The 15,632-nt window shown below is 39.6% G+C and overlaps 1 pseudogene across 1 annotated transcript; it reads right to left on the minus strand.

The window, feature by feature from the left end:
- Window positions 1-12,850: 12,850 nt before the first annotated feature.
- On the minus strand, window positions 12,851-14,143 carry LOC143589834 (protein ELF4-LIKE 4 pseudogene; annotated as a pseudogene). Its single transcript, XR_013145357.1, has 2 exons — window positions 14,005-14,143; window positions 12,851-13,375 (listed from the first exon to the last, which is right to left on the minus strand). The product of XR_013145357.1 is annotated as a protein ELF4-LIKE 4 pseudogene (transcript).
- Between the last annotated feature and the right edge of the window lie 1,489 nt (window positions 14,144-15,632).

The following is a 15,632-nucleotide window of genomic DNA, read 5'->3' on the forward strand; positions in this document are numbered from 1 at the left end:
CGGGAGCCCCTACTTTGGACAGATAGGTGGAAATTCGGTCATTGCTCCAGCTCAACGAGCACCAGATTGAGATATTAGTTCGCACTTAGCTGAACCGGTTGACACGTATGCAGACGTGGGTTTAGGTTCGGTGCTGACCCGGATATTAATACGTATGTTTACAGCATTCGTTGACATGTTTGCATAATACACAATGAAAGCACAAACTCAAACAACAATCCATACAATAGGAATTGTCTTCGTTATTTTTCTCTTCTTCTTGTTTGACTGGTCGTTAAAGAGAATTGCTATTGTATGGATTATTGTTTGAGTTTGTGCTTTCATTGTGTATTATGAAAACGTGTTAATATCAGCGCCAGCACGGAGCCTAAATCCACGTCAGCATACGTGTCAACCGGTTCAGGTAGGTCCCGGCTAATATCTCAGTCTGGTGCTTGTTGAGCTGGAGCAATGACCGAATTTCCACTTATCTGTCCAAAATATGGGCTCACGTTCTCGCTGCCGTTAACGTATACCGCGGATCCGAGAGATTGAAACTCATCAAACTAGCGTCTCGATCTGGTGCTGGTTATCTCGACGCAATGAATTCTTATACCGCACATCTACTATATATATATACGTATAGCCGATAATTTTTTAATATACGCAACATGAACAACTTAGAATACCCATAACTAAAAATAAAACTAATAACAAGCCTAAGCTTAAGCTTAGTGACGACTGATATGTGTTTGAGTGAACACAACTACGGTTGCCGGTGGTGGCCGAAGGTCAAGAGCGTTGGAGTTTGAAGATATCGAAGAGGCGGATTTGAGGTGCTGATACTGAGAGCATCCAAGAAAGGGTTCGTTTGGCACCGTCAGTTTTTCCCAAGGTAATCACCGTAACTGATTCAAGATGTCCATAACGATAGCAGCCAATAAATTAAAGGGTCGTTTTGCAATGTCAATTTTCCCATATAAGGCCTGCTACCGAACACGCTTTGCCGAATTGTGAATAATAATATATATTCATAATTAAAATAATATTAATAATAATAATTATAAATAACAATAAATATCAAAAAAAGAGAAGAAAAAAAAAAGAAAAAAAAACGAAAAACATAACAAGACAAGCTGGTGGGTTTTTCTAGAAAAGCTCTCATATCTGCCGCGTATAGACCTTTACGAGGCATCTTTTTATGAATAAGGCGCCGCGTATAGGTCTATACGCGACGTCTTAGTCTGATTACAACCTGCCCTGCAAAGGCTGGGCTAGGTTGTCAACTCGTATCTTAGTCGCCACGTATAGACCTATACGTGGCGTCTTGATGTTGCTGAATTATTGGAGGCCGGCTCCCCTCCTTTCCTTTCTTTATTATAAATGTTGTTGTTGGACTATGTTTCATCGTTCAACGAAAAACAATACAACATTTGTACTATATATACCCAGAATGTCTTGGTTTAACCATTTATTTCCAGAGGAGGACCCGAGTTACGTTGCTAACGATCAGCCTGGCACGTCGTGGTTATTTAGTTTTCTATTATTTCCATTAACCATTTATTTCCAGAGGAGGACCCGAGTTACGTTGCTAACGATCAGCCTGGCACGTCGTGGTTATTTATGAATAAGGCGCCGCGTATAGGTCTATACGCGACGTCTTAGTCTGATTACAACCTGCCCTGCAAAGGCTGGGCTAGGTTGTCAACTCGTATCTTAGTCGCCACGTATAGACCTATACGTGGCGTCTTGATGTTGCTGAATTATTGGAGGCCGGCTCTCTCCTTTCCTTTCTTTATTATAAATGTTGTTGTTGGACTATGTTTCATCGTTCAACGAAAAACAATACAACATTTGTACTATATATACCCAGAATGTCTTGGTTTAACCATTTATTTCCAGAGGAGAACCCGAGTTACGTTGCTAAACATATAATTATTAGTATTGAAGCATTTAGTTTTCTATTATTATTAGTACTAAAATATTATTATTAGGTACCTGATGTACGCCAGAGAGTCAGATGTCGGGGTTAGGCGGTGACGCAAGACTTTCGGAGGTACGTTTGTATAGCGTATTGTATAATATAATATAATATAATATAATATAATATAATATAATAATATTATTATATTATTATATTATATTATATTATGTTATATTGTATTATGTTATATTTATGTTAGTGAGTTTTTTTAGACAAGTCCACCAGTGTTGTCTTATTATGGTTTTTTTTTCCTTATTTTTATTACTTTTCTTTTCTGTTGTCATTATTAATGTTATTTATGATTATTATTAATATTAATAATATTTAATTATCAATAACATATTATTATTGGAAATTCGATAAAGGGCGTTTAGTAGCAGAACTTATTTGGGAAAATTGACAGTGCGAAACGAACTTTTAAATTATTGGCTGCTTTCGTTATGGGCATCTTCAATTAGTTACAGTGGCTTACTTGGGAAAACTGACATTTCCAAACGAACTTTCAATTTCTTGGCTGCTTTCGTTATCGACATCTCAAATCTGGCTCTTCGATTTCTTCGAACTCCAACGGTCTTGACCGCCGAACACCACCGACAACCGTAGTTGTGTTCACTTGAACACATATCAGTCGTTACTAAGCTTAAGTTTAGGCTTGTTATTAGTTTTATTTTTAGTTAGGGGTATTCTAAGTTGTTCATGTTGCGTATATTAAAGAATTATCGGCTTTTATATATACGTATATGTATATAGTAGATGTGTGGTATAAGAATTCATTGCGTCGAGATAACCAGCACCAGATCGAGACGTTAGTTTGATGAGTTTGAATCTCTCAGATCCGCGGTATCCGCTAACGGCAGCGAGAACGGGAGCCCCTACTTTGGACAGATAGGTGGAAATTCGGTCATTGCTCCAGCTCAACGAGCACCAGATTGAGATATTAGTTCGCACTTAGCTGAACCGGTTGACACGTATGCAGACGTGGGTTTAGGTTCGGTGCTGACCCGGATATTAATACGTATGTTTACAGCATTCGTTGACATGTTTGCATAATACACAATGAAAGCACAAACTCAAACAACAATCCATACAATAGGAATTGTCTTCGTTATTTTTCTCTTCTTCTTGTTTGACTGGTCGTTAAAGAGAATTGCTATTGTATGGATTATTGTTTGAGTTTGTGCTTTCATTGTGTATTATGAAAACGTGTTAATATCAGCGCCAGCACGGAGCCTAAATCCACGTCAGCATACGTGTCAACCGGTTCAGGTAGGTCCCGGCTAATATCTCAGTCTGGTGCTTGTTGAGTTGGAGCAATGACCGAATTTCCACTTATCTGTCCAAAATATGGGCTCACGTTCTCGCTGCCGTTAACGTATACCGCGGATCCGAGAGATTGAAACTCATCAAACTAGCGTCTCGATCTGGTGCTGGTTATCTCGACGCAATGAATTCTTATACCGCACATCTACTATATATATATACGTATAGCCGATAATTTTTTAATATACGCAACATGAACAACTTAGAATACCCATAACTAAAAATAAAACTAATAACAAGCCTAAGCTTAAGCTTAGTGACGACTGATATGTGTTTGAGTGAACACAACTACGGTTGCCGGTGGTGGCCGAAGGTCAAGAGCGTTGGAGTTTGAAGATATCGAAGAGGCGGATTTGAGGTGCTGATACTGAGAGCATCCAAGAAAGGGTTCGTTTGGCACCGTCAGTTTTTCCCAAGGTAATCACCGTAACTGATTCAAGATGTCCATAACGATAGCAGCCAATAAATTAAAGGGTCGTTTTGCAATGTCAATTTTCCCATATAAGGCCTGCTACCGAACACGCTTTGCCGAATTGTGAATAATAATATATATTCATAATTAAAATAATATTAATAATAATAATTATAAATAACAATAAATATCAAAAAAAGAGAAGAAAAAAAAAAGAAAAAAAAACGAAAAACATAACAAGACAAGCTGGTGGGTTTTTCTAGAAAAGCTCTCATATCTGCCGCGTATAGACCTTTACGAGGCATCTTTTTATGAATAAGGCGCCGCGTATAGGTCTATACGCGACGTCTTAGTCTGATTACAACCTGCCCTGCAAAGGCTGGGCTAGGTTGTCAACTCGTATCTTAGTCGCCACGTATAGACCTATACGTGGCGTCTTGATGTTGCTGAATTATTGGAGGCCGGCTCCCCTCCTTTCCTTTCTTTATTATAAATGTTGTTGTTGGACTATGTTTCATCGTTCAACGAAAAACAATACAACATTTGTACTATATATACCCAGAATGTCTTGGTTTAACCATTTATTTCCAGAGGAGGACCCGAGTTACGTTGCTAACGATCAGCCTGGCACGTCGTGGTTACCCGACTTGAACCAGGTTTCGTTACATATTTATTTAGTATGAATTTGGTAGTTTTTTTTACTAACACATGCTGCATTACGTTTTGTTAGGAGTATGTCGAGTATGATACCCAGCCCGAACAGTTTTATGGTAACACTGGCTCGCCGGGCTTGCCAAACTTGAACCAGGTTTTGTTATACAGTCTTTTTGTAAATATACGGTTATCTTATTATTATTTTCATATTCTTATTTATTATTAAAATATTATATTTTATATTATTATAGGTATTATTATTATTATTAATTATTACCACTGGCACTGTTGTTTGAATTTCTAATTTATGTATGGTAGGAGTACTTCGTGTCGGATTACGGTAGACAACTTTCGTACCCGTCATCTGTCGCCTGGTCGGATTATGGAGGTCAGGCTACGTCATCGTACCAGCCACCAGTAGCAAATGATCCGTTTTATGGAACCGAGTCTTCATCGCACCACGGGCGAAATGATTATGTCGGGCCAAACCCAAATAACGAAGATGGGTACGATGACGACTACATACGCGAGGTGAAGGTTTCGTATAAAACAGATGCTATAAGACACCGTGTGTTTTGTTTAAGTTAATATTATTTGTTTGTATGTTATTTAATAAACGGCTTAAGAATTAGCGTAAAACTGTTTCAGATTTTTGAGAGCCGCGAGGAGCTGGAGAAATGGGTAAAAGTTAGAGGACGAGAGCATGGGTTTGTTGTTGTGGTCCAGCGGTCAAGGAAAAACGCCGTGGACCTTGCATGCAATCGTGGAGGCGAACCCAAAATAAAGGCGACGGTGAGACGTACCGGCATCATCAAAAAATGTTGTCCGTTTAAGATCCTGGGCAGGTAAGACTCGAGGGGTGCATGTTGGAGGGTTCAAGTGGTAAACGAGACTCACAACCACGATCCTGTTGAATTCGAGGAGGGGTGTACGTCTTTTAGAAAAATGAACACCGACCAGCTGGATATGGTTGAGAGTTTACACAGGGCTGGTGTGAAGCCGCAAGAAATCGAAGCAGCCCTCCGCGAAAAGTTTCCCGGTGTGCAACCTGCATTAAAAGATATATACAACCACACCGCCAAGATTAGGAGGGATGGGCTACTAAGCGAAACCCCTATGAAGGTAGTTCAAAACACTTGTAGTTTTAATGTGTACTTGTCGTGCTTGTAATATTTAGCAAAGTTTTATTTCTTCCAATGCAGGCGCTGGAAAACTTTCTCGCAGGCAACGGTTTCACGTTCTATACCCGGGAGAGTGTTACCGACGACAGGACGGAGGAAATTTTCTTCTGTCATAGTAAGTCGCATAAGATGTGGCGTGCGTTCCCCGAGGTGCTGGTGGTTGACACGACGTACAACACCAACATGTACGACTAGCCGTTGGTTCAGCTTATCGGTGTGACCTCGACATCACAGTCGTTTTGTATCGCCGCCGCGTTTGTGATTAGGGAACGGCAGAGGAACTTCGGCTGGGCTCTAGAGAAACTTAAACAAATGCTCTATGACTGTATGGAGCCACGCGTGATCCTGACTGATGCGGACCAGGCCCTCATGAACGCATGCGACGCGGTCTTCCCTAATGCCACCAAAAAATTTATGCATGTGGCACATATCCGAGAATATAAGGAGAAAATTTAAGGGCCTATATAGCACGGAAATGGGGACGGACTTTGCGTACTGGTGGAAGGTCCTGTATCAGTCGCCGACGATTCAGGAGTACGACCACCGTCGCCTCAACATGGAGCGTCATTTGATACGGGACGATAGAGTCGGTGAGTCCTTCGTATCACTTGACAGTTCTTAATAGCCTAAACATACGTGTTAATACGTTTCCTTTTATTTTTCAGAGGTCTAGCAATACATTCGCAAGAGCTGGCTGGATCCATACAAACACAAGTTTGTAGCCTGCTGGATCGACGAACGCAGAAACTACGGCGAAACTACGACGAACCGAGTTGAGAGCCAGCATGCAAATCTGAAAAGGTACCTCAACGGAAGCAACAACTCGCTCGACACAATTGCCAGGCAAATCCTTAAAATGGTCAACTCGCAGATGAAAGAAATCGGTAAATCTTTTGAAGCCTTCCGCTCGAAGGTCATGGAAGGACATCGACAGCATGTCTGGTTGAAGAAGCTAATAAACAGGGTGTCGATTCACGCTCTGGGTCTACTTGTGAACGAGTATGGGTTGATACACAAGATGCGTGACGGCGGCGCTTCATGCGACCACCATTTGTATTCTTCTTTGGGGCTGCCATGTGCGTGTCGGATTGAGAGATACATAGTTAACGACACGTGTATCCCAATAGAGGATGTTGACCCGTTCTGGAGGAGGCTTAATTTTGATCCAGCCTGTCCGCCGAACGAAGAGCCAGACTACGCAGCAGGTCTACGGGACATCACAGATACGCTATCGTCCATAGATGACCCTAATCAAAAGAAAAGTTTTTTCGCCAGGCTCTTGTCTGCTATTCCAGAGAGATCTAAAAAGAAGGAGCCAGAAAAAAGAGAGGATCCTCGGGGGTGTCCCAAAAAACCAGATCCCCCGAGGCACAGCGCATACACCCCCGCTCCAGATCTCCCCAGACACAGCTCCTACAACCCATCCTCGTCACAGGGGCCCAGCCAAGAAAACCCCTCCCCATCCTCGCTGACTCCTTCGTTGTCCCAGTCAGCGTCGCGGTTTAAAACTCCTCGTGGACGACCTACGGGAGCTCACCTCGGGTTTCCTTTGATGATTTCGCCTGCGCAAGTACCGGCGATAGAAACGTTTAGGAGCGTCATTCCTAGCTGAGCCCAGCCGTTCGTCACAGACATCAAAAACGTACGCCCAGACGGTAACTGCGGTTTTCGATCAATTGTAGTGGGTTTGGGGATACATGAGAAAGTTTGGCCGGATATTAGGCGGGCGATGCAGAACGAGCTGGAAACGAACGAAGGGTGGTGGAGGGCGATGTTCAACAAAGAGGATGACAGATTGTACGGCTGGGTTCATTCCAGCATTTCGTACTACAACACGGTCAAACCGGCGCCGCCGAGTCGTTGGTTCAGCTTACCCGGTCACGGGCACGTGGCTGCTCAGACATACGCGTGTGTGTTAGTCAACCTAGTTGGCAATCAGACCGAATCTTACTTCCCATTGAGACTCGGTCCTGACTTGGTTCCGGACCCACAGGTTATAGGCATCGCTAACTGGGGAGGTGATCACCGGATATATATAAACATGGTAGGGGATTTCCCAATGCCTAGGCCAAACCCTAATTGGGAAAGAAGCGCCGTACCTGCGGCGCTCGAATGGAAAACACGGTTCGGACAACGTTTGAAGGAGTACGAAGACATACGCCAGGGTTGGCGAAGGGAATCCTCTAACGTAGATATAGACAGCTTATAGAAGACATAGTATCAATGGACAAAAAAGTCTATAATAATAACAAATATTAAATAATAAATAATAAATAACAATAATTTTAATAATAATAAATAACAATAATTAAATAACAAACTAATATTAACATTAATAACTAAATAATATAAAAAAAATAATAAAATTAATAAAAATAATAATAGTAATAAAAATAATAATAATAAATAATAAATAATAATAACTAAATAACAAATTAATATTAATATTAATAACTAATAAATAATGATAATTAAATAAAAAAAATAGGCCTCAGACGCCACGTATAGACCTATACGTGGCGTCTAGGACCCCTTATATCAGCAGACGTCTGCTCAGCTACCAGACTTAGGCCTAAGACGCCACGTATAGGCCTATACGTGGCGTCTATACCCCATATTATCAGCAGACGCCTGCTCAGACGCCCACTTTCAAATTTCAAAACTCCCGCGCGAACGACCGAGCATCCACACACGAGCCTATATCGGACGGCGACCGAAATACCAAACGAGCCGACGAGATTTCACCCGACACCGACACCGACACGATATGGAGGTAATTTTTTAATATTATATTGGTGATGATGATTAGGTTAACATGATAATTAATATGTGTTGTTGATGATTTGATGATGTTGATTATGTTGTTTGGATGGATAAAACTGTCGGCCGGAGTCCGGACGTAAAACGGCCGGAGTCCGGCTGTCGGTTTACCTGGACTGTCAGAAGCGGCGTATAGCTCTATACGTCGCGTCTGATATAATTTTTTTCTGTTTATTTTTAATAATATTATTATTATTATTAATATTAATATTAATATAAATATTATTATGAATTTTATTTCTCAATATTTATTACTAGTATTTATTATTATTATTATTATTATTATTATTATTATTATTATTATACTTATTATTATTATTTGTTATAAATATTATTAATAATATTTATTATTACTATTTATTGTTATTATTAATATTTTTATTATAATTATTATAATTATAATAATAATTATTATTTGTTGTAAATATTATTATAAATATTATTATTATAATTGTTATTGTTTTAATAATTATTATTATTTTTTATTATTATAGTTTGTGGACGACGAGATTGAGCACGAGCTCGAGCAGCTCGGGCAGTGCGAGGAGGCAGGGCCGCGGGGCCCAGGGCCAGGGGCGGGGCCGCGGACCCCCGAGGGTAACAACGTGTTGCTCACCTCATGTGCAGTTCGTTGAGGGTTCGGACACCCACACACGACACATTCGCCTACGCCAGATGCACCCGTTTCCCAGCACGATTATTTCCTGGTCGTTTTTGGAGTCCTGTGACGCGCACCAACGGGCGGCTGAGTACATTAGACAGGATATGCCCTGGAGGCGATGCTTCAGTATGCCACTATCAGCTCACCGAGAGCTGACACTGGAGGTTTACTCCACGATACGCGTTACATAAGTTTACTCCACATTATTATATTATATTATATTATATTATATTATATTATATTATATTATATTATATTATATTATATTATATTATATTATATTATATTATATTATATTATATTATATTATATTATATTATATTATATTATTGCAGGCCCCGCGCGCCTGGTACGCCAGAGATTGAGATGAGGGTGCCAGGCGCCGATGCAACACAGTCGGAGGTTTACTTCCGCATGTTCGGGCATGACGTCCATCTCTCGATGGAGGAGTTCGCGGTTACTCTGGGCTTATACACCGCGCAGGAGGTACGCAGCCCGATATACACGGAGAGCATCCACCAGATGCCGGAGGACGAGCTGCGGGTATGGTGGCGGGCCATCAGCGATCACGACTTCGGTGATAGGATCTTGGGCACCAGTTCCAAGGTCTCGTTTATTAGGGACCCGCTGCACAGGTACGTTCTTATAATATAATATAATATAATATAATATAATATAATATAATATAATATAATATAATATAATATAATATAATATAATATAATATAATATAATATAATATAATTATTGTTAATAAATTATATTATCTTATATTACACAGGTACCTTCACAGGCTGATTGCGATGTCCATTGCGGGTCGCAATCAGGGCGCGGATCACTGCAGCCTACGCGACCTGTTTTTTTTAGGTGTCTGCTGACTCACAGGCACTGCAACCTCGCTAGGGGGTTTGCAGACTATTTTGTCGCCTACCAGTTCAGGCAGGGACGAGGGTCCTTGATGGGTGGCGGGTACGTCACCCAGCTTGCGATATCTCTGGGCCATGGAGACCTGGTGGACGGCCTGCGTATCACTCCTACCCGTCCCTGCCCGCTGGACCGCTAGCGTTGCGGCGGCATGCACATTGTGCGTTCGTTCCCAGGGCCCCACGGCCCGCGGGACCGACTGGTGGCCGGGGGGGGGGGCACGTGCGCCTTATGCCCCGGTGCCTTTAGTCGAGCCTCCCCCGATCGCGGCACCGGAGGTGGAGCTTGTACATGAGCCTGTCGACGCGGGGGAGGGGGCCGGTGGGGATCCTGACGACGGTGGTGCTGGACGTGAGGATCCGGGCGCATCTCATGTACGTTTTAATATATTATCGTTTTATCGTTTCTTTTAATTCGACTTCGTATTAAACGTATTTATGTGGTTTTGTTGTTAGGGGCCGACGCAGCACGTTCCACGCACATATCGCGCGGTGCGTTTGGGTCCCGCCACCGACGCTAGGTTGGAGGCCCTAGAGTTGGAGGTGAGGCGGATGTCGCGCCAGACGGACTGGCGGATGAGCAAGATGTCGCGCCAGATCGACTGGCTTGTTGCCAGTCGGGTAGCGGAGCTATCTGGACAGCAGTACACCGTGCCACCGCCACCGCCACCGCCACCGCCACCACCCCCCAGTTTTGACCACGAGGCGAGCACGTCTGGCGTGAGACGCGGATGGGGCGACGACGTGGATGCCCCGGACGGTTCGGGGCCGAGGCGCAGGGGAGAGGACGATGCCGACGTTGGCGACGCCTTCGGGGGGTTCGTGGGCCACGACGACGACATGGGCATGGACATGGGAGACTTCACGTAGATTTTATGTTTTAATTGTCGTATTTTCTTTTATTTGTACAGATTTAACAATGATTTTTGGTATATATATGCGTTAACTGTTTTTCACCGAAAGGTTATTAAATAATAAATAAATAATTAATTAATATATAATGATAATAATAATAATAACAAAATAACAAAGAAAAAAAATTAAAAAAAAAAACATAATAAGACAAAATTGGTTGGATTTTCTAGAAACACTAGCCTATACGCCGTGTATAGACCTATACGCGGTGTATAGGCCGATGCTTTAGCAATTGGGCGGTGTCCCTAAAAAATTCGTTTGTTAACTACTTTTGATTTTGATAGTCAGACCTCGTTTATAGACTTTTGATAATCAATATATGTTAATCAATCAATCAATCAATCATACAGGGTTACATTTATGAAATCTAGTGGCAGAAATTGAAATTTTGTAATAATATGAGTATATTTTTTTCAACATTGATTTCAACTACTCTTATCAAGTATCAACATTTTAAGGATTGAGGCCTAATATGAAACACAAGCATATGACCATCAACTTAAAGCCGGTCTAAAGTCTAAACTCTAAACTAGTCATCAGATGATTAGATAGATGTTGGTTTCGGCCTTTTGGGCGCCATTAAAAAAGAAATCATATTGGTTTTGGGCTCAGGCCCACTGGTGCACACATAAAAACAAACATCAATCAATTATTCAATTAAATTATAGGTTTGTAAATGTCTCCAACAAGCATACACCATTTAGCCATCAAAGGGAATTTAGTCCAATGGTATCTTGTTATAAGAAGCTCTATCCTTTGAAAGTAGAGGGTTCAAGTCCCGTCATGGACATTGATGCGGTATTATTAAGAGTATATTAGATTGTCGTTAAAAGAAAAACCAAAATGTCCTTCACTTCTATCTTGATTTCTTATAAAATACGATCACATGTCCTGCTTTTAGCCTGTCACCGCCCCTAATAGTTTATATGCACAGTCTAATAAAAGATTTTCTAGTTGAACTATTCTCATAAAAGATGAATAACTAAAAACAATCATAGATGTATTACCATGACTGTAAATTTAGCTGGACACCATTATTTTCAACTTTTGAGCAATGGGGACAAAGACAAACCATGAGTAGCAAAACTTAGAAATCAATATTGTCCGAATGATGAAAAAGGTACAATAAGTGCATCAAATCTATTTTCACTTCAATAATCAATGTTGATGCTAAGTTTCGGATTATTTTTCTTTTTTTGGGATTTTTGCAAATATAGCATACTTAGACCATGTGTTGCGGGCTAACTAGTATGTGCTAGTTAAAGCGTCATGTAGGCAATGAGGCTTTAACTAGCCAATTTTAACGCGTTGTGGAGATGTCGTTTAGGGGCTACTGCCATGCCCTTGGCACCCCTAGTTAGCCCACAACGAACAGACTTATTGAGGCTAAAATTAAACATGATAGTTGGATTTAAAATAGGATGACACATTTATGATGTAACAAGTATACTAAACTAAAAGATAACACATTGTAAAAGTAAAAGTTTAAGTGTTAATTATATATGTAATCTGAACTTAAAAGATTCCAATAGTTGTAAAACTTGGAACAGTAGCCGACCACTTGGTACAAACATAATGGTTGATCTAAAAGGGACAAAAGTGTCCAATGATTTCACAGGGGATCATTATTACCAAAAGCTACTTTAGAATCCACCTTCCCTCACAAAAGCATCTTCAATCCAAACAGAATCATCAACATTACAGCTCAGTTCCCTTGCTTTTTGCTGATTTTGAGCCTTTTTTTTTGTAACATATGTATGACCAAATTCAGTGTCCAAAACACCAATAATCAGATTCTTAATTCAACACAATGTTTTCATTAGATCTCCAAAACATCCAACCACTTATAAAGAGTATTATAATTATTACATAAACAAGAATGACACGGGTGGTTATTATTATTAATCCCCCTCTCGGGCGTCATTTCTTGTGAATTACAAGATTCTTTAGGGATCATTGAAATCCATGAAACGGAAAGTAACATAGACAAAGCAAAAACAATCTTGAATCATGTAAAAAAAGCTAACAAGGCACTTTAAACAAAAATTACAACATGGTTATGATGTTTAGTAGCTTGCATTGCCAATTATGAAACAAGATGAATCATCACAGCCAAAGACTCACACAAAGCATTTGCTTAGTTACCTTTAACCCGATCGCCCTCTCTTTTTGCCATCAGATCTTGTCGTGCCACCCGATTCTGATTCTGCATCCATTGATTTGCTAAACGAGTTTGAAAGATCACCGTAAAGATCAACCACCCGTTTAACATTGTTATTGAGCTCTCTAATTAAACCCACATTTCTTGTTAGGTTAACGGGTAGTTTAGTTTCTTGATTCTGGTTGATCTCGGTAATCAGCAGCCGGTTTTGGTCCAAAATGTTTTGAACTTGCACAAAGCTTTTTTGAAATGTCTGCAACACTTTCCCATCTACTCCTAATTGTGATCCATTCCCAATTCCTGAAAATATATCCCCATCCATTCTTTCTTCTTTGTCAAAATCAATTCCACCCAAGATTAAAGACCTGTAATTTTGTAAATATAAACAAGTATGCAAATGAGTCATAAAAAAAGATCATCTTTATGTAGGGGTGAGCAATAACCGAAAACGGAAAATTGGTTATCATTTCTTTTTGTACCATCTATTAACCAAAATTAACCGAACCGAAACGAACCATTTATATTTTCTTCATATATTTCAAGCTTTTATACCGACATTTCATGTATTCCATGTTTTATACCTCTATTTTTATGTATTCATACATACCTCTATTTCATGTATTTATACCTCAATTTCATATATTTATGCCTCAAGTTCTTGTATTTATAAGCAAAAAATTTAACCCAAGTTTGGTTTTGGTTATTAACTGATTTCTAAGCAAACATTTTAACCCAAATCTTTTTTTGGTTATTAACCTAACAAAACCGAAAACCGACAAACTAACCAAACAGATTGGTTAATAACCGAATCGAACCTAACCGTGCACACCCCTATCTTTATGGGTCCTGGCAATAGTTCAATTCATTTTTGGCCCCAAATTGGTGATTACAACTTAAAAATCATAATTATGGTATTTAAACTTCAAGATATAGAAAAGATGGCATTTCATCGAACACCTGGAAGGCAAGATTACAATTGGGTCGAACAATTTACCTGGGAAGTAAAGAATATTATTTGCAGAACAGAAAGAGGAAATCTTTAAGGCTGATATTAATCACAGATCCTGAAATCATTAGCAAGCAAGAAAGCATGTAGAGAGAGTGAGTCCTTTATATATGTATATGAGATTTGACAGTACACACGATGTGTGTTTATTTAATTAATGGACGAAAGAAAGAAACAAAGACGACGACTTTTGAAGCCAAGGTGATGAGATTGTCGCATACAAAGCCTTGGTATTCGAGACTATGGGTTTTAAATACCAATCAGAAATTGCTATGCGGTCGTAACTAGGGATGGTAACGGGTCAAGTTCGGGTCAGATAATGCTAATCTCATACCCGTATCCGGTTATAATTTTCAGTCTTATACCCGGCCCATTACCCGTCAGGTAATTATCCGTTGGGTATCGGTATACCCGTGGGTATCGCGTATACCCATTAAATTGTTAAAACAGAATTTATTAGGATTTTTAAGTTGATTTTTTATAATTATAATTATCATATATATTTTTATTTATATATGAACTATTACAAACTAAAATATAACATATTATATCTATATAAATGTTATCATAAATAAATAATACTACTATAAATTTATGTATAAACTTGATAACATATAAAACATAAATAATGCTTTTTAATACATATCTTAAATACAAAATGTTAGGAGAAAAATGAAATTAACAATAATAAATTTTAGGGTTTTTATTTCGGGTATATAGTTCGGGTAAACGGGTATGTCTTTTCGGGTAATCAGGTCGGGTACCACCAAATCTCATGCACGGCTTGTACCTGCAAAATTTTTTTAAAACTAATCCCATACCCGGCCCGAATGCTTTGTGTTTTGGGTATACCCGTCGGGTTTGGGTTATTTTGCCATCCCTAGTCATAACCTGTTTTTTTTTTTACAGTATTTGAAACAAACCCGTCGATAAAGACAACTTTTGAGTTAACTTAGAAACCGTCGTAGTCTACTGTCTTTGGAATAATCTCGTCGATGTCAACAGGTTTTACAATCCCGTCGAAAACCGTCTTTTCTCCAAACTTGTCGACAGGTATATAGCAATAGTCGTCGTTGTTGACGGGTTTCAACTAAAGGTTGTCGATTTAGACAGGTGTGTAAAACCTATCGACGAGAACATTCCAAAGACAGTCGATGGCTTCTAAGTTATCCCAAAACTTGCCCTGGATTGATGAGTTTGTTTCAAATAATGCCAGGAAAGATAGGTTATGACTACGTAGCAATTTCTGATTGGTATTTAAAAAACTATCATCGTAAATACCAAAGCGTCATAGGCGACAGATTTGTAATAAACATTTCTGGAATTTCATAAAAAATCTTAAAAGAATCTTTATCCTCAAATGGGATATTTTGGGATATTTTAGGAATTTTCTGGATAAAATTAAGCGCAATACATTGTCGGGTTGTTTACCGGACCGGATCTAGTCCGACCTAATCCCCAATTTTGTTTCTTGATTTTGACATAAAGTTAGATAATTATTATTGTAGTTGAAACAATGATTCACTTGTCTTTTAATGTGAGAGATCCAATCAATGTTGCATGTTCAGAGGTACTAGTTTATTTTTTTATTTTTTTGATCAGCAAAATTCATTAAA

The sequence above is a fragment of the Bidens hawaiensis genome, unplaced genomic scaffold, assembly GCF_021521415.1.
Source record: "Bidens hawaiensis isolate Kalapana, Puna unplaced genomic scaffold, B.hawaiensis_p1.1 tig00001597_1, whole genome shotgun sequence".
Lineage (NCBI taxonomy): Eukaryota > Viridiplantae > Streptophyta > Magnoliopsida > Asterales > Asteraceae > Bidens > Bidens hawaiensis.